Below are 23,838 nucleotides of genomic sequence, written 5' to 3'. Positions count from 1 at the left end.
AAGTCTGCTGTATGAATATTCAGCATCCAGATGTTTAATGGATTTGCAATTCCTTTTTCTGCTGCTCCATGGGAGATGTCAACTCATTTATTTTAAATCAGCTAACACCTTAAAATCGAGAAGAAATAAATTGCATTTGCATGCATTGTGTTTGTGAATAGTAATGTTCAGACAGAATAATTTCAAGACCAGGGTGATGGTTACATAGAATCATAGAATTTTACAACACAGAAGTAAGCCTTTCATCCCAGTGTGCCTATGCTAGCTCACTGAAAAAGGTATCCAATTATTCCCATTTCCTTGCCCTTTCCAATACCCTGGCAAATGTTTTCTTTTTCAACGATTTATGACTCTGTTCCTGGCAGAGCATTCCATCTCCTAACAAAAATTTCTCCCATCGCCCCGGTCCTTCTAGTGATTAACTTACTTTGATGCCCTTTGGTTACAAGACTCACGGTGAAAGTAGTTTCCCCTATTTACCTCATCAAATCCCCTCACAATTTGCAACACTTCTAGCAAATCTCCTCTTAACCTTTTCTGTTCTACTAAAAGGAACCCAAGTTTCCAAAGTGTCTCCTCAGAAATAAATCCTCTCATCCTTGGTATCACCTTGTGCAAAGCTTTGTCTTGCAAACATTCTGGTGGATAATTGAGGAAGATGCTAATTGGACTGTGGTTCATTGTTTTGTGCGCTGCAATTTAACTGTACGATCAGTTATGGTACAATTTTGATCCTTCTATTTGCTTCAGAAGTACAGATCAGTTGTACTTGTGAAGAAATATTTCACTGAAGTAACACCATTTCCAAGATCAATTTTATACCATAGAATGCACTTAAGATGTTTGAAATATAATTTTGAAAAAAAAACAGTACAGTATTTACAAAAACAGTGATAATGAAAAGGGAATATAGTCTTTTGCATTTCTGCCTCTGCTTTCTCGCAATTCCCTCTACAGCTAACTACATGGTTCATAAAACTGGTAGATCAGACATGTTTTATGCATTGCCAATTTAAACTGTAATTAAATCTCTCAGCGCTGCCAACCAAATCACATAATATGCAAGGAAAAATGAAATTTCCAATGTTTTATGAGAGAAGACACATATGCAATGTGCTATCTTTATGTCTCTATAATATAAATTATGATTTCAAAAATGAGAATAACATGAAACCCTTGGAGTATGGGCAGATTTTTTCAACTCTCAAAGTGCACAATTTTTGACACTTGAAAAAAATAATTTGCGCTAACTTGCTACTGCTGAACATCACAAAGCAGAATGACAAGAATGGATTGAGCCAAAACATTAATTATTACACAGTATTCTGACAGCGATCTAAACAACTGTAGTGCAGCATGTTGTGTTATGCTGTTTACCGGTGAATATTCTGTACTAGTCACTGTTTTTCACAACTGCGATAATATTTTGAAATTCTTTATTGTAAGGGGGTTGAAGTATAAGAGTAAGGAGGTCTTGCTGCTATTATATAGGGTGTTGGTGAGACCACACCTGTGGTCTCCTTACCTAAGGAAGGATATACTTGTCTTAGAGGGGGTGCAACAAAGGTTCACTAGATTGAGTTGTGGGATATGAGAGTTGTCCTATGAGGAGAGATTGGGCCTATACTCTCTGGAGTTTAGATGAGAGAGAGGTGATCTCACTAAAACGTATAACATTCTTACAGGGCTTGACAAGGTAGATGACTGGAGAGTATAGAAGTAGGGGTCATACTCTTAGGGTAAGGGGTCAGCCAGTTAAGACTGAAATAAGGAGAAATTTCTTCACTCAGAGGGTTGAAAATCTTTGGAATTCTCTAACCCAAAGGGCTATGGATGCTCAGTCATTGAATATATTCAAGACTGAGATCACTAGATTTTTAGACACTAGGGAACCAAGGATATGGGGTAAGAGCGGGAAAGTGGAATTGAGGTAGAAGATGAGCAATGATCTTATTGAATGGCGGAGCAAGCACGAGCGGCTGTATGACCTACTCTTGCTCCAATTTTTTATGTTCTTCCTTCATTAACAGTCACTTTTCCATTTGATAGATTTATGAGCAGTGCATGTGACTTCATGGCAATGGCTAGTCATTAGCAAAATGGATAAAATTGCTTGTTTCAAATCCAATCCGAACCACTGATTTTAGAATGTATATCCCTACAGTGCCAATATGTCACAGATTTGGAGTTTAGCCTAGCCCTTTGACAAATTAATCAATATTTCTATTTCCCCCTCCATAACATCGCCCTTCTCCGCCCTTGCCTCAGCTCATCTGCTGCTGAAACCTTCATCCATGCCTTTGTTACCTCTAGACTTGACTATTCCAATGCACTCCTGGCCAGCCTCCCACATTTTACCCTATGTAAACTTGAGGTCATCCAAAACTCTGCTGCCCAGTGTCCTAATCTGCACCAAGTCCCATTCACCCATCACCCCTGTGCTCACTGACCTACGTTGTCTCCCGGTTAAGCAATGCCTCAATTTTAAAATTCTCATCCTTGTTTTCAAATCCCTCCCTATCGCTGTAATCTCCTCCAGCCCTCCAACCCCCGAGATATCTGCACTTCTCTAATTCTGCCCTCCTGAGCATCCCTGATTATAATCGCTCCACCATTGGTGGTGTGCCTTCTGTTTCCTCGGCCCCAAGCTCTGGAATTGCCTGCCTAAACCTCTCCGCCTGTCTACGTCTCTTTCCTCCTTTAAGACGCTCCTTAAAACCTAGCTTTTGGTCATCTGCCCTAATTTCTCCTTATGTGGCTCAGTGCCAAATCTTTGGCCTAATAATACACCTGTGAAGCTCCTTGGGATGTTTTACTACGTTAAAGGTGCCATATAAATATAAGTTGTTGTTTCCAAACATAATGGGCCAAATTTTGCTGTAGAGGGCATCTACTGACATCTGCCATCATTTATACTTGTAACTTTACGTCATTCGATGCATTTCAATGGTGAGCCCGTAGCGAGAGGCCATTTGCGCAAAGCTAATGGAGGAGAGGCACAATTCAGATAGCAACTTTTGGATTTTTGAGTTTAAATGGGCATCTGCCTCTTGCCTGAAGTTGCTGTTCCATTTGGAGATAAATAACAGTGAGCGCCATTAGTCACACTGTTATTTTGACAGCAAAATCTGGGCCAATGTAGTCCTTGGAGTTGGAGGCAATCGCAATTGATAACCTGAAAAATTATGTAAAATGTATTCATAATTTTTTACTCTCACATAAGGAACATCAGACGAATAATTATGCATATAGACTAGCCAGACAACTCGCAAATGACTGAAAGTACTAAATTCTGCAGGATGGAAACTAAGGCATCTAAAGGATTTATTTGTCAATAAACAGTTTATGAACATGTGAGGATATTAAACTTTCCTCATAGGCTACCATACCCCCTCATGCAGGGGCCCTTGATTTTCTGTCCATTAATTTCAAGAAAGAAGGAAAGGATTTGCATTTAGGATATCTCAAAGCACTTTACAGCCAAAGAATTACTTTTGAAGCAGTCACTGCTGTTTTGCGAGCAATCGTGGCAACCAATTTGAATACAGCAAGATCCCACTAACAGCACTGAAGGATAGATATTTCCTAGGATACTGAGAGAACCACTATGCATCTCTTTGAATAATGCCATGGGATCTTTTACATAAGAACAAAAGAATTAGGAGCAGGAGTAGGCTATACGGCCCCTGGAGTCTGCTCTGCCATTCAATAAGATCATGGCTGATCTTCGACCTCAACTCCACTTTCCAGTTCTATCCAGATATTCTTTGATTCCTCTAAAGTCCAAAAATCTATCTATCTCAGCCTTGAATATACTCAACAACTCAGCATCCACAACCCTTTGGGGCAGAGAATTCCAAAGATTCACAACCTTCTGAGTGAAGAAATTCCTCCTCATCTCAGTGTTAAAAGGCCGGCCCCTTACCCCGTGACTCCGCCCACTAGTTCTGGACTCTCCAGCCAGGGGAAACAACCTCTCAGCATTTTTCCTGTCAATCTCCCTCCTCTGTTTAACATTTCTACCGAATGTTAGCACCTCCGACAATTCAGTATTCCACTTTAGTACCAGTCTAGATTACGCCCTGCTCATGTTTGAAGCCCCAATCTCCTGACATAGAGGCAAGAATGCTACCATTTTGCCGAGGCTGACACTTACGGATGAAAAAAAATAGGTTGGAGGTGTGCAGCTTTCGGATAAATGCTCCAAGTGAGTGCAGTTCTGTACTAGGGTACTGATCTGGAAAATTCACGCCATTACAAGTCAAGTTCAGCAAATGATTTTGAGCCAATCATAGAATAAACAATTATTGAATGTTAGCACCTTAACACACAAGAAATGAGCGTCTTGACCTCTATAGGAATTGCCGAGCAGAAATGTTAGAGCCAGGATGGAAAATCAATGGGAAAAGCGTATTTCACTGGCATAGGAGTGAGTTTAATTATGTAAAAGGTGCTGGTCAGAAAAAACGTAAAATTAGATTCTGATACATTGTCATGGTCAGCCATGCACATCAAGAAATTGTGGGCATGTTGCTCATGATTTTCCCTCCATTATTCTTGTGACCTTTCAGACTACACCCGAGGTCTTTAATATGTTACTGCCATATGACACCTAACACATACAAGTATGCTTTTTGCCTTCCTTCTATAAAAATCCATTTTAAATATAATTATTGTTCTTCCAGTGTGAAACTGCAAAGTGCTGTAATTAGAACGACACCATTGTGAAGGTATCTAGATCTTGGTTTTCCCTGAAGCATTACTATGTTGGATCAGCCATGGGGAAGACATGAAATTGGTCAGAACAGAAAGCAAAAAGAGATGCCAGGAGTTAATGGTGGAGAAGAGACAGAGCCGCAGAAGAAAGCCTGCAGGAAATAGCCTGCAGATAGCAATTGTTTTTAACATTGAAAGTGTCAATGTAAGGCAGAATTCCTCATGTTGGACCCCACATGTGGGATAATAATCAAATAACAGATCTTGGTTAGATCCAAACTACAAATAACAGCTCTGTTGGAAAAAAAATGTATAACATATATAATGTCTTCAACACAAAATGCAGCAGTTCTGCTTTCAAGTCATTCAGTGGCTCTATTTTTTCATATTGTTAACTATAAATGTTTATATTTCTGTATTATTTTTGTTAGCCTTCAATTATTCTTGTATATTCATCTCCATCCAGTATTTTTTTTTGGGGGCGGGGGGGGAGGTTGCTTGCATTTTATCTAATAATTGTGAAGGCAGGCACGTTAGTTCAGAGGAAACAGCGAGAGTGGATCCAGAAAAAGACTGATTAAAAAGGAACAGGGGTGTTGGAGACATGAGAAACACTAGGAGTAGGCAGATGCAGTGAAATCATGTGACAGAACAAAGACAGAAAGATTGAGAGGCTCGGAGGAAGATCATTAACAGAAGCCAGGCTTCAGCCTCCAGTGTCAGGACAGATATCTAACAATCAGTTTCACAATGGGAATACTTTGACCGTTGTTGCCATAGAAGAAAAACAACCTTTGTTTGGCTGCAGCATATAAAAGGTATCAATTGATCGGGCATTATTTCAAAACTTTCATGTCAAAAATAATACCCACATGGATAAAAATGAAACTAGGCTACCAGAAAATTAGTGGCTAAGTAACTTTGGCCATCTTTTTAACACTTTTAGTCACTTGCTTTCTTTCCAGTGGCAGCCATTTTGACTGCCTGATAGGAGAAGACAGGTTTGTGACTATTTTTCGGGTGTTGTTGTTGTTGTAGTAATGCAATACTGAACTAAATCTGAGTCAGGGATTTCAGTAATGAAATAAAACTAGAATTAATTGCTCATTTTATAAGAAATAAAAAAATATTTAACCACAGGATAATACGTTTGTGTCAGAAGTTGATGTTCCAATGCACTTGGTCACAGAATGGGCTTCATTCCATGATTGGTTCCTTATTTCAGCCAAACTTCTGACACAAATGTATTATCCTGTGGTTAAATATTTTTTTGTTTCTTATAAAATGAGAAATTAATTTTAGTTTTATTTCACTACCGAAGTCCCTGACTCAGATTTAGTTCAGTATTGCATTACTACAACAACAACAACACCTGAAAAATAGTCACATACCTCTCTTCTGGAAAACACAGAATGGAGACACAATACTTCCCGACAATGAAAGAGTCATGCACGCAATGTTCACTGGCTTGTAAATGGAAATAACAACGCATGTGTGAAAAATTGAATGGGCCACGCAGTCAGCTAAAAGGCCCACGCAGCAAAGAAAAGACACGGAACATTGCATGCAAGCCAATTGAAGAAGGCAGCTCACCACCACCTTCTCAAGGGCAAGTAGAGATGGGTAGTAAATGCTGGCCTTGCCAGCGACACCCACATCCCGTGAATGAATACATTTCTATAAAAGCTCAGGTGCTCCAATCATACATATTCTAGAAGTTGAAGATAGAACAGTGTCAGCAGTGACCTGGGAGCAGTCGCCTGACTGTTTTTGGCGGGGGAATACAGTATATGGGAAGCCTAAAAGGATAGAAGAAAATATTACACCTGATAAAAATTATACAACCAGAGTAAAGCATGTATTTCTTATTATATTAAGAATTAGGTTCTGTGGACTCCATTGAAATTGGTACAACAGGCAAAAGATAGTCAAGGAGTTATAAAAAGGAATAATTCAAGCCTAATTAAAAAAATAATCAGCTTCTCAGTTGAGTCATGTGACCTTTTGGAGTGGATTACATTGCCGCATCTGAGCTGAGCATCAGATATAAAGAGCACATACAGGGCTCAGGCATTTGGAAATTATTGTTGTTCAAACCAAAATAAATCTTGCAAATGGAGCTTAATAAAGAAAAACTGCAAAAGAAAATCATTAAATAAAATGAACCAAGTGAAAACTATGGGAGAAAACGTCTCGATCGTGCCTGTTGCTAGTGGGAACAGGGCACTGTGGGCGATTTCACTGATTGGAGCAAGTGATTACACTCCCACCAGAAATTCCTATTTGCTGCTAACTATATATTTATGGTGAGCTCCTACCAGTGTGGCAGGCTGCCCGAGACAGCTTACATATACTGACAAGGAAATTTAAAGCACAGCAAAAGCAGTTCAAAAGACTGCAGCGCTCATTTATAGGGCTCTTATTTCATATGAACTGAAGGGAAGTGGAATAAAGGTTCACACTATTTCTCATCAATGCAAGATTCCCAACAGTCCATGAGCAAATTTACAGATAGTGCCCTTGAGGGTTGATGCGTGCAGCAAGGCAAAGAAAGACTGCTCTGGCTGGCGCACAATGGCGGCTTTCCCTAACAGCCATCTAAAATACCTGGCAGAAATAACGTTCAGAACACCCAGAGGATACAGGGCTCTGGGAAGACAGAAGGGCAATACAAGTTGTTTTGGATTGCTCGAGCAAAAATCTGGCACAAAAAGGATGGCTAAATGGTCACATGTAGTGCTTTACACCTCTTTGAGATGCCTGGTGGTCGTGAAAAGCGCAATATAAATGCAAGTCTTTCTGAGCTAAAATTCTGGAAATCCCCCTTCTCCCATGCAAGTGTGGCGAGGCAGAACCACCCCCCAACCCCTATCCACCATGCACAACATTTACACAATGAGATATGGCAGCCCCTACCTTTAGGTTGTGCCAAAGGCACCTGTCTCTATCCATGGGTGGTCTATAGCAACCTACAGACCCTCAGAGAGGAGGCCGACAAGACTCTACTTGGGGTTCAAGAAAGAAGACAGCAATAAAATAATACAGCTCTTTTGGTAACCATTACTTTTTTTTTTTAAATGTAGATCAATTGATCCCCTCAAGAATAGAATACCTTTGGAAACATTCTGGGGCCTTTCCAAGGGTCTCAATGGAATCCATGCCAGCTCTCAGTGGGGAGAGTTCCACTCAAGCTTAAAAGGGCATAATAGGAGGAATTCTCAGGGTAGCCCAAATAGCCCCCTTGATGTGGGCGAGAGGGGCTGGAACACTTGTCTTTTCTCCCACTGAAGGTGGTATTTTGGATGGAGCAAAATCCCAGTGAAATTGGGCTCCGCCCCAAATTCCTGGCACTTCTGATGAAAATGTATTTTTCCACTCTCTTCCATCTCGACTATTCCAGCCCCCTGTGGTTCTATGAAATTTGGACACACATCTATCCCAGCATAATGAGTCCCCACCTGGCTCCACCATATACCCTTACAAGACCAACCAGGAAATCACAGAATTGGAGGGGCCCCAGTGTAACTGCTGTCTTTTCCAACGTGATTTACATGTACTTACTAGTGTACTGTATTTGCTGCCCTGCAAATAGTCAACTCTAAATTAGGGAGACTAAAAACAAATGACATAACCGCTTTGCTGAATATCATCTTCTGGCGGCTGCAAGTATAACTCTCATGTCGCTATGGTTCACCACTTCAATCTCCCTGGTATTGATCTCCTGCACTATTCCAACCAAGTTCAACCCAAACGGCAGGAGCAGTATTTCACCTTCCTCCTGGGCACTTTGCAAGCTTCTGATCTGAACATAGTGTTCTGAGGAGATGTTTGATACCTGAAATGTCAGCTATCATGTTTTCTTTGCGGATGTTATCTGACCTGCTGAATATTTCAAGTTTTTTTCTGTTTTTGCTACTGACGTCATCAAATTTCACAGCCTCATTGTCTCTCTATAATCCTATATGTATCACTTGACTCTCACAGGCTGCTGTGTTTTAGCAGCTTTTAGCACTATATTCCTATGTATAATGACTCCTGTCTGTTCTCACCATCATTCCAATATTTTATTAAAAATTTCTTATTGACACTTAAAAATTAAGTATTTTTTTCTGTGCCAGTTCATCAATCACTTTCTTTATTACTGCACACAGATTAATGTTGGTTTCTGTTGGCTCCTTCTGCAGGAATACACATTTGATCTGGCAGGCAAAGTCAATTGAAACCATTTGAGTTTTGATTTATTTTTTAAAAGTGGAGTTTAGTTAACTAATCAACTGACTACTGACTAATTGGTATCATTCTGTCAAATAGGGCCTTTGATAGCTGGCTGGGCAATTTGTTATTGCCAGCTATTACATGTAGTTCCAAGTTATCGCCCACAGATCAAAGGGCCAAGGTTTAAATTGACAACTGTGTCTCAGGCCTGTGAGAGTCAAGTGATCGACAGCTGTGATGCCGGACAGTCTCGAGTGTGGATTATCAAATCTGTGCGTGCCCAGATCTCAGTCAGTAGAAGATAAAGATGCTGTGCTGAATAAGTGTCTCCATGGTAGTGTTTCAACAACAACAACAACAACCTGTATTCATATAACACCTTTAATGTAGTAAAACATCCCATGGCGCTTCACAGGAGTATTATAAGACAAATAATTTGACACCGAACCACATAAGGCTTAATTAGGGCAGATGACCAAAAGCTTGGATGAACTGGTAATGTGTAGTGTGATTGTTAAACCTTTGTTAATAAACCAACTAGTTCTTAATAGCAATGTGTTGCCATGAATTCTTAAGCAAAGAACCCATGAAGCAAACACGTTACAGGTTTTAAGGAGCGTCTTGAAGGAGGAAAGAGAGGTAGAGAGGTATAGGGAGGGAATTCCAGAGCTTAGGGCCTAGGAAACAGAAGGCATGATTATCAATGGCTGAGTGATTATAAACAGGGATGCTCAAGAGGGCAGAAGTAAAGGAGCGCAGATATCTTGTGTGATGGTGAAGGGGGGGGGGGAGTGGGGGGGGTGGCGGAGATTACAGAGAAAGAGAGGGGCAAAACCATGGAGGGATTTGAAAACAAGGATGAGAGTTTTGAAATTGAGGCGTTGCTTATCCAGGAGCCAATGTAGGTTAGCGAGCACAGGTCTGATGGGTGAACAGGACTTGGTGCGAGTTAGGACACGGGCAGCAGAGTTTTGGACGGCCTCAAGTTTACGTAGGGTAGAACGTGGGAGGCCAGCCAGGAGTGCGTTGAAATAGTCAAGTCGAGAGGTAACAAATGCATGGAAGAGAAGTGAACATTCATATTCAAGGTTCAGGGAATTCCAAGAGATTGCTCATGGACAAGTACTTTTATTGTTTCTGATATACAGAGGAAACATAATAAAGATTGTAATTAATGTAAAATATACTGTTTTTGCACTGAATACTGTTCATTAACTTGATTTATTGAAATAAATTGTCTTTATGCTCCTGTGAAATGCCTTGAGACATTTGCACTATGTTAAAGGTGCTATATATGCAAGTTTTTTGGTTGTCCATGATTTACAGCCTGAGCCTTAGGCCAATATATTCTATATTCAATCTCTACTGAAGAAGAGAATCACTTGGCAGAGCAGGGTATGTTCCATTAAGCTGAAGTATCAAGGAACCGCTGATCATTCCCTGGGTCTTGTTGGTTTTAGTCGAAATATTGGGCGGATAAGGACACACTCAAGATTACAGGGGATGAGAAGTCTACTTATGGCTTGGTGATGCTGAGTAGAATGCCCAGCGTAAATGTTATAGTGCCTCTCCAGCACCCACATCTGATTTACACACAATGTGTATTCATGTGCACTCACAGAAAGATGTCAGTTAAAAACACAAACACGTTGATCCTACAAAGCCAACAAAATGGGACCAACTCCATTCTGAACAGATTCAGTTGCTAAGCGTAGAATAGTTGCAGTTGTGGCTGCAGCAGTCGGCACATTTCAGTTACAATCTCTTTGGCGGAGCAAAGATGTCCCATGCATTGGTCCTCGCTGAAGTTGAGGCAAAAGATTTGCTCCCAAAAGACCCTCATCAGATATGGCCACCTAGTAAGAATCCTTCTTCCCCCTCCTCCTTCTGTTGGCACTGCATCTCAGTATAATGCATAATTATTCACCACTGATACACCAACGTTGTTGTCTACTGTCATTCAGCATCTCACACAAAAGAAACTTGGGGTCATGAGGAGATATTGCTCGATATAGTTTCCATTTTGTAAGTATAGATGGCCATTTTCATCCATCTTAAGTTGGCACTCTTCCTTTTAACAGTGCATACCTAATGTTGAGAAATCTATGGGCATCTGACTTGGGATGAGCATGAATCCAAACCCAGAAATGCAAGCTCACTCACTCAAATACCTTCCAGTAGTTGAGGGGTCAAGAATGAAGAGCCATAGGTACAAGATTAATTGCAAGAAATTTAGAACAGAGGGCAGGAGAAACTTTTAAAAACTTTTATAACTGGGCGAAAAATTGGTGATAGTGAATGGAAAAAGAACGCCGGGCAGGATGTAAAATGAGCAGCTGATTCACTATGGTACATTTGTCCCCAACAATAACAGTTAACTCTATCCACTTCCAAGGTTTAGTGGTAAAGACAATAACTGTCAACATTCAAGAATAGATTGGATAGGTGGATGATGGAAAAGGAGTTAAACGGATTTGAGAACAGGGTGCATGAATGTGGTTCGAACTAATAGATGTCTTTAAAAATTATGAAAGGGTTTCATAGAATCATAGAAGGTTACAGCACAGAAGGAGGCCATTCGGCCATTGCGTCCGCACCAGCCGAAAAAGAGCCATCCAGCCTAATCCCATTTTCCAACTCTTGGTCCACAGCCTTGTAGGTTATGGCACTTCAAGTGCATATCCAAGTACTTTTTAAATGCGAAGATGGGTTCTGCCTCTACCATTCGTTCTGCCTCTACACCCGTCTGGGTGAAAAAAATTCTCCTCAACTCCCCTCTAATCCTTCTATCAATTACTTTAAATCTATTCCCCCTGGTCATTGACTTCTCTGCTAAGCAAAATAGGTCCTTCCTAAACATTCTATCTAGGCCCCTCATAATTTTATACACCTCAATTAAACCTCCTCTCATCCTTCACTGTTCCAAAGAAAACTATCCCAGCCTATCCAATCTTTCCTCATGGTTAAAATTCTCCAGTCCTGGCAACATCCTCGTAAATTTCCTCTGTACCCTCTTTTGATAGAGTAGACACAGAGAGAGAGTGTTTTCACTTGTGGGGAAGAGCAAAACTAGAGGCCATCAACATAAGATATGAAAGGGTTCACTAGCATACATGTTGAGAAGTTGGAGGCGAAATTGCCCTGCGGCCCGATTGGGGGTGATAACCATCTGGGGCCAAGACTTTCTGTTGCGGCGCAGAAGTCCCACCCCCACCACTGAATTTGGCTTACCATCCCTCAAAGGAAGCGGAACGCAAATTTGCATGCTTCACTTCCTTTGGGGGCGGTTACCGTGGCGCAACTCAGGCGGTGAGGGAAGCGCTACGCAGATGCTCCGGGTAGCACTGATGCGCTTCAATGCCCCTCCCCTTCTCTTAAAGGGGAGGGCCACTGGGCACTCTGCTGGTCCTCTGATGGCCTCCATCAGGGAAGCGATGTAGGGCCTGCAACCCGGCACCTAAAATGGAATGCTAGGCGGCACGATGGTGGCCCAGAGCATTGGCACCTTCCCCTTCAAAGAGCGCCCCAGAACGGATGTCGTACAGTTTCGCGACCCACAAAGTTGGCGTTACCATCTGCCCGAGGGGCGTTATGGGGTTGGCGGGGGCGGTGAGGGGTCATCGCACACGGCGATGACGTCACCATCAGTTGTGCAGTGGCCCGGGCCGCTAGCTGCGGGATGCGGAGCTACTGTGGTCATGTCTCCACAAACTCCCGGGCAATTTCCCGGGAGGCGGTAGTGCCCCACCTCCCCGGGTGAAAAGTCTCCTCCACCCCGTTAGCGTCCCCCGGAGGCACTAACGGGGCTTTAAAAAGGGGAAATTTCACCCCCGTTGTTTCCATTTGTGGGCGAGACCAGAACTCAGGGCCATAAATATAAGGTAGCCATTAATAAGTCAAATAGGGAATTCAGAAGAAACTTCTTTATTCAGAGAGTGGTGAGAATGTGGAACTTGCTACCTAACTTAGTGTCATCCGCAAATTTGGAGATACTACATTTAATCCCCTCGTCTAAATCATTAATGTACAGTGTAAACAGCTGGGGCCCCAGCACAGAACCTTGCGGTACCCCACTAGTCACCGCCTGCCATTCTGAAAAGTACCCATTTACTCCTACTCTTTGCTCCCTGTCTGACAACCAGTTCTCAATCCATGTCAGCACACTACCCCCAATCCCATGTGCTTTAACTTTGCACATTAACCTCTTGTGTGGGACCTTGTCGAAAGCCTTCTGAAAGTCCAAATATACCACATCAACTGGTTCTCCCTTGTCCACTTTACTGGAAACATCCTCAAAAAATTCCAGAAGATTTGTCGAGCATGATTTCCCTTTCACAAATCCATGCTGATTTGGACCTATCATGTCACCTCTTTCCAAATGCGCTGCTATGACATCCTTAATAATTGATTCCATCATCTTACCCACTACTGATGTCAGGCTTACCGGTCTATAATTCCCTGTTTTCTCTCTCCCTCCTTTTTTAAAAAGTGGGGTTACATTGGCTACCCTCCACTCGATAGGAATTGATCCAGAGTCAATGGAATGTTGGAAAATGACTGTCAATGCATCCGCTATTTCCAAGGCCACCTCCTTAAGTACTCTGGGATGCAGTCCATCAGGCCCTGGGGATTTATCGGCCTTCAATCCCATCAATTTCCCCAACATAATTTCCCGACTAATAAGGATTTCCCTCAGTTCCTCCTCCTTACTAGACCCTCTGACCCCTCTTATATCCGGAAGGTTGTTAGTGTCCTCCTTAGTGAATACCGAATCAAAGTACTTGTTCAATTGGTCTGCCATTTCTTTGTTCCCCGTCATGACGTCCCCTGATTCTGACTGCAGGGGACCTACGTTTGTCTTTACTAACCTTTTTCTCTTTACATATCTATCGATACTTTTGCAATCCGTCTTAATGTTCCCTGCAAGCTTCTTCTCGTACTCCATTTTCCCTGCCCTAATCAAACCCTTTGTCCTCCTCTGTTGAGTTCTAAATTTCTCCCAGTCTCTGGGTTCGCTGCTATTTCTGGCCAATTTGTATGCCACTTCCTTGGCTTTAATACTATCCCTGATTTCCCTTGATAGCTACGGTTAATCCACCTTCCCTTTTTTATTTTTACGACAGACAGGAATGTACAATTGTTGTAGTTCATCCATGCGGTCTCTAAATGTCTGCCATTGCCCACAGTCAACCCCTTAAGTATCATTCGCCAATCAATCCTAGCTAATTCACGCCTCATACCTTCAAAGTTACCCTTCTTTAAGTTCTGGACCATGGTCTCTGAATTAACTGTTTCATTCTCCATCCTAATGCAGAATTCCACCATATTATGGTCACTCTTCCCCAAGGGGCCTCGCACAACGAGATTGCTAATTAATCCTCTCTCATTACACAACACCCAGTCTAAGATGGCCTCCCCTCTAGTTGGTTCCTCGACATATTGGTCTAGAAAACCATCCCTTATGCACTCCAGGAAATCCTCCTCCACCGTATTGCTTCCAGTTTGGTTAGCCCAATCTATGTGCATATTAAAGTCACCCATTATAACTGCTGCACCCTTATTGCATGCACCCCTAATTTCCTGTTTGATGCCCTCCCCAACATCACTACTACTGTTTGGAGGTCTGTACACAACTCCCACTAACGTTTTTTGTCTTTGGTGTTCCGCAGTTCTACCCATATAGATTCCACATCATCCAAGCTAATGTCCATTCTAACTATTGCATTAATCTCTTCTTTAACCAGCAATGCTACCCCACCTCCTTTTCCTTTTATTCTATCCTTCCTGAATGTTGAATACCCCTGGATGTTGAGTTCCCAGCCCTGATCATCCTGGAGCCACGTCTCCGTAATCCCAATCACATCATATTTGTTAACATCTATTTGCACAGTTAATTCATCCACCTTATTACGGATACTCCTTGCATTAAGACACAAAGCCTTCAGGCTTGTTTTTTTAACACCCTTTTTCCTTTTAGAATTTTGCTGTACAGTGGCCCTTTTTGTTTTTTGTCTTGGGTTTAATGGGGAGGTCAAATCAGAATCATCAAATGATAGATAAAGTGGCATTTTTGTGCTCCAGACTTTCTTATTTCCTTATGAATATTTAAAGATCATGTTCTGGGCCTCTTTTTTTATGATTTTCAAATATTCAGTTTAATGTTCCAGATATGTTTTTTTTCCTCTAATCTAGAGACAGATCTAATCTAATCTGACCTCCCTTAGGTTTGCAATAGTGTTTCTCTTAAATTTTCGTAGGATTTTACTCTCTGCCTCGATTCAGTGGCTCTGTTTATTTCTCGGTTAAGGTTGTGCTTTTTCCCCCCAACACTTTTAATTTCCTGAGGGAAGTGCAGCTTGAGCCGGACCTTACTGGGGTAGGAGGATGCAGGGTGGATAATTAAACTGAATTACCAAACTCTGGCTACGTTGTTCATTTCTAAATTTAATTTTCAAAATTTCAATTCATGGCATGAGACCTATAGAATCTATAGTAGGCTCACTGGCGAGCAATGCCAGTCAAATTAGATGCAGGGAAATATTATATGTTAATGACGTGAGTATCACGTGTAGCGAGTTGGTCTTACTGCAGGAGAAGGGTCCACAGCCAGCGAGGGAATGGAAGACCAGCAGGAAGAGTAGTGCAAGGAAGGTAGTGCAGGGGTCCCCTGTGGTCATCCCCCTGCAAAACAGATACACCGCTTTGAGTACTGTTGAGGGGGATGACTCATCAGGGGAGGGCAGCAGCAGCCAAGTTCATGGCACCGTGGCTGGCTCTGTTGCACAGGAGGGCAGGAAAAAGAGTGGAAGAGCGATAGTGATAGGGGATTCAATTGTAAGGGGAATAGATAGGCGTTTCTGCGGCCGCAACCGAGACTCCAGGATGGTATGTTGCCTCCCTGGTGCAAGGGTCAAGGATGTCTCGGAGCGGGTGGAGGACATTCTAAAAAGGGAGGGAGAACAGCCAGTTGTCGTGGTGCACGTTGGTACCAATGACATAGGTAAAAAAAGGGATGAGTTCCTACGAAATGAATTTAAGGAGCTAGGAGCTAAATTAAAAAGTAGGACCTCAAAAGTAGTAATCTCGGGATTGCTACCAGTGCCACGTGCTAGTCAGAGTAGGAATCGCAGGATAGCTCAGATGAATACGTGGCTTGAGCAATGGTGCAGCAGGGAGGGATTCAAATTCCTGGGGCATTGGAACCGGTTCTGGGGGAGGTGGGACCAGTACAATCCGGACGGTCTGCACCTGGGCAGAATCGGAACCAATGTCCTCGGGGGAGTGTTTGCTAGTGCTGTTGGGGAGGAGTTAAACTAATATGGCAGGGGGATGGGAACCAATGCAGGGAGATAGAGGGAAACAAAAAGGAGGCAAAAACAAAAGACAGAAAGGAGATGAGGAAAAGTGGAGGGCAGAGAAACCCAAGGCAAAGAACAAAAAGGGCCATTGTACAGCAAAATTCTAAAAGGACAGAGGGTGTTAAAAAAACAAGCCTAAAGGCTTTGTGTCTTAATGCAAGGAGTATCCGCAATAAGGTGGATGAATTAACTGTGCAAATAGATGTTAACAAATATGATGTGATTGGGATTACGGAGACGTGGCTCCAGGATGAGCAGGGCTGGGAACTCAACATCCAGGGGTATTCAACATTCAGGAAGGATTGAATAAAAGGAAAAGGAGGTGGGGTAGCATTGCTGGTTAAGGAGGAGATTAAGGCAATAGTTAGGAAGGACATTAGCTTGGATGATGTGGAATCTATATGGGTAGAGCTGCAGAACACCAAAGGGCAAAAAACGTTAGTGGGAGTTGTGTACAGACCTCCAAACAGTAGTAGTGATGTTGGGGAGGGCATCAAACAGGAAATTAGGGGTGCGTGCAATAAAGGTGCAGCAGTTATAATGGGTGACTTTAATATGCACATAGATTGGGCTAACCAAACTGGAAGCAATACGGTGGAGGAGGATTTTCTGGAGTGCATAAGGGATGGTTTTTTTAGACCAATATGTCGAGGAACCAACTAGGGGGGAGGCCATCTTAGACTGGGTGTTATGTAATGAGAAAGGATTAATTAGCAATCTCGTTGTGCGAGGCCCCTTGGGGAAGAGTGACCATAATATGGTGGAATTCTGCATTAGGATGGAGAATGAAACAGTTAATTCAGAGACCATGGTCCAGAACTTAAAGAAGGCTAACTTTGAAGGTATGAGGCGTGAATTGGCTGAGATGGATTGGCGAATGATACTTAAGGGGTTGACTGTGGATGGGCAATGGCAGACATTTAGAGACCGCATGGATGAACTACAACAATTGTACATTCCTGTCTGGCATAGAAATAAAAAAGGGAAGGTGGCTCAACCGTGGCTATCAAGGGAAATCAGGGATAGTATTAAAGCCAAGGAAGTGGCATACAAATTGGCCAGAAATAGCAGCGAACCTGGGGACTGGGAGAAATTTAGAACTCAGCAGAGGAGGACAAAGGGTTTGATTAGGGCAGGGAAAATGGAGTATGAGAAGAAGCTTGCAGGGAACATTAAGACGGATTGCAAAAGTTTCTATAGATATGTAAAGAGAAAAAGGTTAGTAAAGACAAATGTAGGTCCCCTGCAGTCAGAATCAGGGGAAGTCATAACGGGGAACAAAGAAATGGCGGACCAATTGAACAAGTACTTTGGTTCGGTATTCACGAAGGAGGACACGAACAACCTTCCGGTTATAAAAGGGGTCGGGGGGTCTAGTAAGGAGGAGGAACTGAGGGAAATCCTTATTAGCCGGGAAATTGTGTTGGGGAAATTGATGGGATTGAAGGCCGATAAATCCCCAGTGCCTGATGGACTGCATCCCAGAGTACTTAAGGAGGTGGCCTTGGAAATAGTGGATGCGTTGACAGTCATTTTCCAACATTCCATTGACTCTGGATCAGTTCCTATCGAGTGGAGGGTAGCCAATGTAACCCCACTTTTTAAAAAAGGAGGGAGAGAGAAAACAGGGAATTATAGACCGGTCAGCCTGACATCGGTAGTGGGTAAAATGATGGAATCAATTATTAAGGATGTCATAGCAGTGCATTTGGAAAGAGGTGACATGATAGGTCCAAGTCAGCATGGATTTGTGAAAGGGAAATCATGCTTGACAAATCTTCTGGAATTTTTTGAGGATGTTTCCAGTAGAGTGGATAAGGGAGAACCAGTTGATGTGGTATATTTGGACTTTCAGAAGGCGTTCGACAAGGTCCCACACAAGAGATTGATGTGCAAAGTTAGAGCACATGGGATTGGGGGTAGTGTACTGACATGGATTGAGAACTGGTTGTCAGACAGGAAGCTAAGAGTAGGAGTAAATGGGTACTTTTCAGAATGGCAGGCAGTGACTAGTGGGGTACCGCAAGGTTCTGTGCTGGGGCCCCAGCTGTTTACACTGTACATTAATGATTTAGATGAGGGGATTAAATGTAGTATCTCCAAATTTGCGGATGACACTAAGTTGGGTGGCAGTGTGAGCTGCGAGGAGGATGCTGTGAGGCTGCAGAGCGACTTGGATAGGTTAGGTGAATGGGCAAATGCATGGCAGATGAAGTATAATGTGGATAAATGTGAGGTTATCCACTTTGGTGGTAAAAACAGAGAGACAGACTATTATCTGAATGGTGACAGATTAGGAAAAGGGGAGGTGCAAAGAGACCTGGGTGTTATGGTACATCAGTCATTGAAGGTTGGCATGCAGGTGTAGCAGGCGGTTAAGAAAGCAAATGGCATGTTGGCCTTCATAGCAAGGGGATTTGACTACAGGGGCAGGGAGGTGTTGCTACAGTTGTACAGGGCATTGGTGAGGCCACACCTGGAGTATTGTGTACAGTTTTGGTCTCCTAACCTGAGGAAGGACATTCTTGCTATTGAGGGAGTGCAGCGAAGGTTCACCAGACTGATTCCCGGGATGGCGGGACTGACCTATCAAGAAAGACTGGATCAACTGGGCTTGTATTCACTGGAGTTCAGAAGAATGAGAGGGGACCTCATAGAAACATATAAAATTCTGACGGGGTTAGACAGGTTAGATGCAGGAAGAATGTTCCCAATGTTGGGGAAGTCCAGAACCAGGGGTCACAGTCTAAGGATAAGGGGTAATCCATTTAGGACCGAGATGCGGAGGAACTTCTTCACCCAGAGAGTGGTGAACCTGTGGAATTCTCTACCACAGAAAGTTGTTGAGGCCAATTCACTAAATATATTCAAAAAGGAGTTAGATGAGGTCCTTACTGCTAGGGGGATCAAGGGGTATGGCGAGAAAGCAGGAATGGGGTACTGAAGTTGAATGTTCAGCCATGAACTCATTGAATGGCGGTGCAGGCTAGAAGGGCCGAATGGCCTACTCCTGCACCTATTTTCAATGTTTCTATGTTTCTATGTTTCTAAATCTTGAATCATTTCATACTTAAAAAAAATTAATTCACAGGATGTGGGCGCTGTTGGGGAAACCCAGCATTTATTGCCTATCCCAAATTTCCCTTGACAAGGTGATGGTGAGCCATCTTCTTCACAACTGCTAGTCTATTTCAGAGGGCAGTTAACAGTCAACCACATTAGTGTGGGTCTGGAGTCACATAAAAGCCAAACCGGGTAAGGACGGCAGATTTTCTTCCCCAAAAGGACATTAGTGAACCAGATGGGTTTTTGCAACAATCCAGCAGTTTCATGATCATTACGGTCATGTATTCAATTATCATTGTAACCCATGTATAAGCTGACCTAAGTTGTACACCTTGAGAACATTGATCACAAAGGGGGTGAACTTGTGGGAGACACTCCTAACCTGGACTTTCAGGAATAAAAGGGGAAGCTCCACCCACCTTCATCACTTGAGGTCTTGGTAATAAAGGTAACTGGTCACAGAGTGACCTTCTTTCAAGTATGGGCCTCGTGTGCAGTTATACTGTATAGTACGGACATATCAATTACTGTTACTAACTTTTTATCTTAAACTAAATTTAAATTCCTCAGCTGCCATGGTGGGATTCAAACTCTTGTCTCTGGATTATTAGTCCAAACCTCTGGATTACCAATCCCGTAACATAACCACTATGCTGCTGTTCCATGCTGCTGAGCAATCTACCTAATGAATTCAACCATAAATACTCAACCTGTGTAATTTATGAAGCACAAGAATTTGCATCATATAAACTGAAAATTTCAAAACTTGCGCTTTTTTTCTATTTATAATCCATCAATGGAAAAGATGTGCAAATTTAAAAAATGATCAAATGTAAAAAAAAATCAAACTCCAGCTTTATGGATAAACTAATATTTGTAGTTACTTGGGCAAAATACTCAATCAAACTTGTAACAGCTGTAGAATGAAATAGTAAAAGAAATATCAGATTCCCACAAGCATAACACCATAAAGCAAACTGATTTTCCTGGACCACAAAGATATTCATTAAAAAGAGATTTTTCAAACAAAAGCTGTGAGTGAGCTTGGCGAGCTTACAAACCACTGGTGGGGCCTTGATCGCAATGTTTGTTGTGGGAGGCCGCTAACCTTTGCCATGGCTGGGGCATACATCTCCTTACTACTGGCAGTCAGAGTGTCCTCACCTGCACAATGAACAGAGTGCAGGCTGCTTGTAGTGTAACTTAAAAGGAAAGAGCAGACCTCTCCTCGGAGGGTTCAGTTACTTCAGCCCCTTTGTTGCTGGTATTTTCAGATGGTCCGCTTTACCTTGGCAACATCTCTTTTCTGTATTTTTCGTTCCACCTTTCAGCTGCAGCTTCACGATAAGAAACACAAGCTGCCCCTTTTTTAACCTGTGTTTTCCTTTATGAATGCTCATTCATGTAACTTTGTACCTTATTATCTTTGGATTCTTAAATCCTCCCTTGGGTTTTCTAGCTCCTTGCTGTCACTGATTTTGAATTAATTTCTCATTTTTCAGATTTTTTTTTTCCTCTGAAGCTAAGATCTTAGTTTTTCTGTTTCTTTTTTTTCTCTAATCCAGAGGTCTGACCTCCCTTAGATTTGCAATGGTGTCTCTCTTATACTTATTGCCCCTTTGCCTCACTTCAGTGGCTCTTTTCATTTGTCTGTTAATGCTGTGCTTTATTTTCTCTTCTTTCATGCTTTATTCCTTAGTTATGCCTTCACTCATAAGAACATAAGAACATAAGAAATAGGAGCAGCAGTAGGCCTTACGGCCCCTCGAGCCAGCTCCGCCATTTGATACGATCATGGCTGATCCGATCTTGGACTCAGGTCCACTTCCCTGCCCACTCCCCATAAAACCCCTTATTCCCTTATCACTTAAGAAACTGTCTATCTCTGTCTTAAATTTATTCAATGTCCCAGCTTCCACAGCACTCTGAGGCAGCGAATTCCACAGATTTACAACCCTCAGTGAAGAAATTCCTCCTCACCTCAGTTTTAAATGGGCAGCCCCTTATTCTAAGAATATGCCCCCTAGTTCTAGTCTCTCCTATCAGTGGAAACATCTTTTCTGCATCCACCTTGTCAAGCCCCCTCATAAACTTACATGTTTATAAGATCACCTCTCATTCTTCTGAATTCCAATGAGTAGAGGCCCAACCTACTCAACCTTTCCTCATAAGTCCCCGGAATCAACCAAGTGAACCTTCTCTGAACTGCCTCCAAAGCAAGTATATCCTTTTGTAAATATGGGAACCAAAACTGTACACAGTATTCCAGGTGTGGCCTCACCTTTACCCTGTATAAGTGTCGCAAGACTTCCTTGCTACATACCTTTATACTTTATACTCCATCTCCTTTGCAATAAAGGCCAACATTCCATTGGCCTTCCTGATCACTTGTTGTACCTGCATACTAACATTTTGTGTTTCATGCACAAGGACCCCCAGGTCCCGCTGCACTGAAGCACTTTGCAATTTTTCTCCATTTAAATAATAACTTGCTCTTTGATTTTTTTTGCCAAAGTGCATAACCTCACATTTTCCAACATTATACTCTATCTGCCAAATTTTTGCCCACTCACTTAGCCTGTCTATGTCCTTTTGCAGATTTTTTTGCCCACCTCACAAATTGCTTTTCCTTGCATCTTTGTATCGTCAGCAAACTTGGCTATGTTACACTAAGTCCCTTCTTCTAAGTCGTTAATATAGATTGCAAATAGTTAGGGTCCCAGCACTGATCCCTGCGGCACCCCAATGGTTACTGATTGCCAACCCGAGAATGAACCATTTATCCCGACTCTCTGTTAGCTAGCCAATCCTCTATCCATGCTAATATATTACTCCCAACCTCCATTACATTGGTCTGCACAGTGTGAGAAAGAAGCAGAAACTATGAAACAAGACGAGAAAAGAACAAGGCATGCTAAGAATCGAAGCGTGTAATTTTCATCATCACAGGAATCAGGTGGAATGGATCACCACACCCAGGGTAGGCCCCACCAGATTTTCAGCCAGGCGATGAAGGTGAAAATGACCCTACAAAGAGCAATACAGGCTCAGAGAAGAATAAAGAAAAATAATGGGAACAGAGAGAGTGAAGGAGAGAGGAAAAAAAGAGAAACATGGGATGGAAGGAGCTGGCAAGATCAATTCTTATTGCTTGATCACAATTCCAAAGCAGCAATTCCTAAGCAGACTCTGTTGAAAGAGGAAGTTTGATAGTTAAATGTAAAAGTGGGCAACCTTCACGATGCAGTGAGTTATAAATGTTATAGAAATCTTAACAACCTTCACTGTTTCATATTTCTCTTGGTATATTTTTATTAATGAATGTTCTAGACAGATGGGATTCAAGGACTGATGTGTAAGGGATGCTACTGGTCACAGTTGCCCAAAAGATATATTTCTGTCATAATTACCTTCTGTTTTCTATTACCCAGCTAATTAATAATCCAATTTGCAACTCTATAATGCATTCTATGAGCATTCAGTCATATGTCTCCAGTAAGAGACATTGTCAAATGCTTTTGGTAAGTCAAACTACATAATATCAATCACCTTAACATAATGCGCAACAGCTCTTAAAATCAGTTGGAAGAGAACAGCAACTCTCACTCAAGGAATGCATGTAAAGGCGATAATGCAGGCTCAGATGCAAGACATGAGGTAGTGCTTAACTACCAGATTTTCTTTGGTACTCGCAAATCAGGGATACAGTAGGGAAGAGGTGAAGAATATCATTCAATAGTTAGACGTTCACCGAGTCGGAGGAGTGGGTAGAATTCGAAGCAACAATATCTAACTATGTGCAAACATGTACTAATTGTTAGCTATCTAGGAAACTGAAGCAGTTATACCATCTCAAGGAGACATGGAGCTGCAGCTACTCTTCTGAATGGGATAGTTATGGAGGAATGCATGTGAGGGATTCCAAAGTGCCTTCTGCAGGTTTATCACATGAGGGCATTAGTGTGTAACTGAACCTCAGCAGACTAGTTTAGTTCATTTGACCATCTCTCAAAGGTGATCCATCAGAAGTGTGGAAGGAGGGATACCTGTATTTAACATTTTTTGGCATGTGCTATAATAACACCAATCTTGTAACCCAACCCCCATAATTGCCCCGCCATCCCAAACCCGCAATCTAGTGGAAAAATGTATCACACTAAGCCATAGTGACCAAAGGCACTACATTCAATTCCTAGTCTGCATTGAATTACCTGATCTCAGCAGAAATCGGGGTGCTCCAATTGGCATCAGGGTCCCGAACCAAGGGAAGGAAGATAAAAAAAACACTGACCATCATTCTTGCTCCAGATCATTTTCCAATAACTGCTACTAGAAAGCACACATGTAGAAACTAAAGGGTTGGATTTCCCTGGGTTTCTGCCAATCATTCACCATAACATTGGCGGAAGGTTTGTGGAAAACACAGAGAAATGGTGTAAAGAACATTTTCCGACATTTCTCTAGGGTTTCCGCATATCTTCCG

The 23,838-nt window shown here is 42.2% G+C and overlaps 1 protein-coding gene across 1 annotated transcript in view; it reads right to left on the bottom strand.

Annotated features, from left to right (window-relative positions):
• The window catches only part of cdh13 (cadherin 13, H-cadherin (heart)), a 1,269,498-nt gene that overhangs the window by 319,248 nt on the left and 926,412 nt on the right, over positions 1-23,838 (bottom strand). The window lies entirely within an intron of this gene.

The sequence above is a fragment of the Pristiophorus japonicus genome, chromosome 13, assembly GCF_044704955.1.
Source record: "Pristiophorus japonicus isolate sPriJap1 chromosome 13, sPriJap1.hap1, whole genome shotgun sequence".
In the NCBI taxonomy this organism is placed as follows: domain Eukaryota; kingdom Metazoa; phylum Chordata; class Chondrichthyes; family Pristiophoridae; genus Pristiophorus; species Pristiophorus japonicus.
Note: the sequence above shows the minus strand (reverse complement) of the source record. Positions and strands in the feature narration are given on the sequence as shown.